The sequence below is a fragment of the Tupaia chinensis genome, unplaced genomic scaffold (assembly GCF_000334495.1).
Source record: "Tupaia chinensis unplaced genomic scaffold, TupChi_1.0 Scaffold140737_1, whole genome shotgun sequence".
Classification (NCBI taxonomy): domain Eukaryota; kingdom Metazoa; phylum Chordata; class Mammalia; order Scandentia; family Tupaiidae; genus Tupaia; species Tupaia belangeri.
Window position 1 is genome coordinate 78,592 of NW_006200607.1, and position 5,079 is coordinate 83,670.

Genomic DNA, 5,079 nt, shown 5'->3' on the forward strand with positions numbered 1-5,079 from the left:
ACATCAGGTCCATGAGGGAGAGCTGGCTGAGCAGAAAGTACATCGGTGTGTGGAGACGAGGATCCACACGTATGAGGTGAATCATTGCTGAGTTACCCACAGAGGCCAGGAGAAACACGAGGACAATGAGCAACAAGAAGAGTAGGCCAGTTTGGTTTTGTGGAAACAACCCCAACAAAATGAAATCATTTGAACTCTGATTCCATTTTTCCATGAAAACTTAAGGCTTTGACTTCCCTGAAAGAAAAACAAACAAATAAACAATGTATAAAATGTGAAATGAACCAAGGAGAAGAAAAAGAAGGTGACTTTACTGTTTGTTTTAAATAAATTGGTTTTCATTCAATTTAAAGAAAAGCTTTTTTAAATCAATTTCTTTAGTTGAATTGAATGCTACATTGCCTATTATCTCTTATAAGCATTTCAGTAAATCCTAAATATGTGTTGTTATAATATTTAATTGACACTTATGATTTATACATATTTAGGGGAATAGTAGTTTTCAGTACATGAATAAAATGTGTAAGATCAAATCTGAGCAATAAACAGATCCACCATCTCAAACATTTACCTTACTTTTGAATATTCAAAATTCTCTCTTTTAGCTATTTTTAAACAAGCACTGAATTGTCACCGACTATGGCCCGTGTGCTATGCTATAGTACTGTAGAACTCATTCTAGAGCCATAGACAACAAAGATGGGAAAACTAAAGCATCTCTCCAGGCCTGGGTAACTCCTGCTTGACTCACTCATGAGTGATGGACCAGTCACAGAAAATGAAGAAGGCAGGAATCCCTGCATTCCCAGTGTTCCAATCTGACAAAGCGCATTTATAGTAGAAGCAGGCACGTGTGCCTCAGAAGTCCTCGTTGCTTCGCACTTTCCCACATCTTTCCTTTTTGATATTCCTCCCACCTGACTCTACTCCAACAAGATAAACCTGATTCTCTTCCTGATAGTCTCTCTCTTAAGTTTTTCTAGAAGTTTGTTGCCAGGACTAGCAGTTAGCATAATGGCTATGTCGCTGGACTCCCATGTAGTCATTCATGGTTCGAGTCCCGGACCCAGTGGCTTAAACTCACACCGGGAACGTGTGCATGCGTGCCCAAGATCCCAAGAGGAGAATGGAGAAGGGATTGTGGCGTGGCCATTCCCTCTGGGGGATGATTTCTCGCTTTCTGTCTCTCTGTCTCTGTCTTTCTGGTGAGCGCACACGCCCTATAACAAAAAACCTCTAAAAAAAATTAATAACTCTGTTGCCTTTCCCAAAGGTGTCCACCATCTGACATCATTGTCCTTGAACTGCAGATGTATTATATGTCCTATGAGATCCACCCCATAATAAAATATATCTGAGTATTCTCTTTTCTATAAAGATATTTCTATTTTCTGATGCCCCACAAAACTAAACATTGAAAGCATAGATTTTTACACAAATTTCTTATTTTCAGTTCACATTATAAAGTCATTTAACATGAGAAAGGTCTCAGATTACTTAGTATGTTTTTTTCATTCAGTTTTTTCATAGTTGCAAGAATAATTAGTATGATGATGAGAATATAAGGGTACAGAGGTTACCATGTACTTTTTTCTATCTCTGTCTCTGTCTACCTATATATCTAGGAGTCTTTGTGATGTCCTGTATTATGTGACCTGCTTTCCATATTACTTCACTCGTAATTCATCCACAATACAGTTCTGTAATTGTAGGGATTATCTTTATTTTTCAGGAAAAAAAGTAATAGTTATAGTGGTGAAGGTCAACTTTCTCAAACCCAGTTAGTGTTGGGATCAAATTTTGAGCCTGTATGCATATTTTTATTTTCTAGTTATTTCAGTATCTGTTATTTGGTAATTATCTTGTAAATGCCTTACTGGGTATACCATGCCTCATTCAACTATACTGTTTAAGCCAAAGTATATGAAAATTAGAGGATGTTTATTTTCCTGTAGTTTAGTTTTCATATTCTAGATGGCAACAGAATCAAGAAATTGCAAAATGATAAGGAGGTGTCATCATCGAATGTTCTTAACAGATAACTTACGTACCTTCATACTTTTCTTCTCCAGAGGTAATTGACTAAGTAAACAACATTAAAACAATTATTTTTAGAGAGATTTTTTTCCTACAGGGTGTGAGCACTCACTGGAGATACAGAGAGAGACAGCGAGCCAGAAAGTGAGAAACTACCCGCTAGGGGTGATAGCCATGCCACAATCCTTTCTCCATTCTCTTCTTGGAGTTTTGGGCATGCATGCACACATGCCTAGTGTAATTTTCAATCCTCCAGATCTGGGACTTTAACCACCATTGACCATGTAGGAGTCCAGCAACATAACCACTATGTCATCTGCTGTCCTCAATTAAAACTAAATTTAAATAATTGAGAATAAATAATTTAGCAAAGAAAAACAAAAAGAAAACACTAATTTCTCTTTCTAAATAAATTTTTTCTCATTTTGAATGGCCTGGCCTTTCCTTGAGGAGGACTATTTGGTACTTAACTCTTTGAAGCCATTCACTCTCTCCTTTTTATCTCTTTCCTTTTTATTTTATCTAAAAGTTTTTTCCCTAGGGTGTGTGCTTGCCAGATAGAAGAGAGAGAGAGAGACAGTGACAAGGAAAGTGAGAAATCACCCCCCGGGTTATGGCCATGCTGTAATCCCTTCTCCATTCTCCTCCCAGGATCTTCAGCACACCTGCACACACATGCACCTGGTATGATTTTCAAACCGCCGTTTCTGGGACTTAAACCAAGGTCAGCCACATGGGAGTCCAGCCACATCACCACTATGCCATCTGCTGGCCCCGCCTCTTGTTCTCTCTTAACATCACTTCGATTCTGGCAATCTGTTTTTTATTTCACTCACACAATCCAAAATAAATGAACTGTGATTGTGGCATTTCTTATATTTCAATATGTTTGTCTTTTTCCTTTGCTTCATCCTGATACAATATTCGAAATGTATTTACTCTTCTCTCTGAAGGAGATGCTGATACGACATTCTGTCCATGACATTGACTTGGTTAGTTATCCTGAGTTATTGATTTTTCATGGTACAAAAAACATAATTAGACAGTAAAAATTAACTATTACTTCATGTAACTTTGGTAAACACAAATAAAATTCCTATAAATTACTGTAAGAATGTACAAGATTCTATTGTGCAATCTAAAGTTAAAACTCAGTTGATGAGACAATAAAGTGACCAAGAAACTCCACAATACAGTCTTGTGCAGTGTACTGACCAGTAGTGCGAAGGAGCACACAGTGAGGTACAGGGTAGACAGCTGAGTCAGAGCACTCAGAAAACCCATAGCACAGGGCTCACGTCTGAGCAAGTCTGGAGAAATAACATTCTGCTCAGAGCGAGCCTGCAGTGAGGAGGGCTGCAGGGAAATCCCACCTAGGTTACCAGGCAATGGTGATGAGAAGAGCATTTTCAGTGCAGGGCGTGAAGGCATTTGTGTAGGAAATAAGCTGTGACTTTTGTCCTGGGTGAGACAAGAAACGGGAGTATGATGTGATCTCAGCTGTGTCTCGGGAACTCACATGGACGCTGAAGGTGAGTGAAGGTCTCACAGAGAAGTGCAGGGAGGAGACTTGTTGAGCAGCTCAAGTCCCTGGAGATTGTCCTTGTTTCCAAAGAAACCATGCACCTGGGACCACTGAGGCCGGCACGTCAGGACATTCGACTGCCCGTTTGGGGATGGAGAGGCACCAGGGCCTGTCATTTGGAAGGGAGACACGTGCTTGCCTTTCAGTTCTCTGCTGCATGTATTAAAGCTCAGAGATGGATTATTACCTGCTGATGATAACGTGTATAGTATCCCCGACTGGACTGCTATGAAGTGTATTAATGCTGGAAAATTCACTTTACAAGCTAAGTGATGTACAGTGATTGAATGTATAAAAAAAAATAAAATAAATTAAAAATCAAAATTTTAAAAGCTCAGAGTATCATAAAGATCGTTTGAAGGAAGGTAGTAAAAGTTTTGCATTTAGTTTTTAGGTTGAAACTAGTACATAGTCACACAATAGAAGAAAACATACAATCACAATTCTGCATATCTGAGACTTGAAGTCTTTAGGACATGAGCATTTTAGCTTAGATCTGTTTCCAGGGACCAGCAGGTGGCATGGTGATTAAGGGTGCTGGACTCCCACGTGGCTGACCGCAGTTCAAGTCCCAGACCTGGCGGCTTGCTTGCTCTCTCTCTCTCTCTCTCTCTCTTTCATCTCCTAAACTCAGTTTAAATGGAAATAAGTATATAAATAAATAAAGTTAAATAAAATAATAATTTTTAATTATCTATTTCCATTGATACCCAACAACTTTCATTTTTATTCTTTCAAAAAAATTTTTTAGAGTTTTTGGCCATAGAATTCATGAACTTGCCAGAGGCAGATAAAGAAGAGGGAGAGAGAAAGAGGGAGGAAAAAAAAGAGAAATCAACCTCTCCCAGAAGAATTATCACACCACAATCCCTTTGCCTCCATTTTCACTTACACACACATGGCCAGTGTAATTTTCATTTTTGTATGTTTGTTTGTTTTGGAGGGTTTTATAGCTTCAATATATTATTCAGAGTTTTTCCTTCAATTTTTAATTGAATTTCTGGTTTATGTATAATCATTGTACATTTTCTGTGCTGTACAGTATGGCATTTCAAAGCATACTAACAGGGTGTAATTATCAAATCTTGGAGACAGTAGAGTAGGCAAAGACTTCTTAAATAAGACCCCCAAAGCACAGTTTATAATCCCAAAAATAGACAAATGGGACTACATCAGGTTCAGAAACTTCTGTACAGCAAAAGAAACAGTAATTAGAATGAATGGGCAACACTTAGAATAGGAAAATATATATGCTTCAGGTAACAAACTGACAACCAGAATACACAGGGATATCAAGCAGCTTATCCCATATTTATATCTCTATCTATATCTCTATATATAATTACCAATCCAATTTAAAAATGGGTAAAGGAGTTGAATGATTCTCTAAGACATATGAACATCCAAAAAGCATATGAAAAAATGCTCAGCAACCTTTATTGTAAGGAAGATGCAAA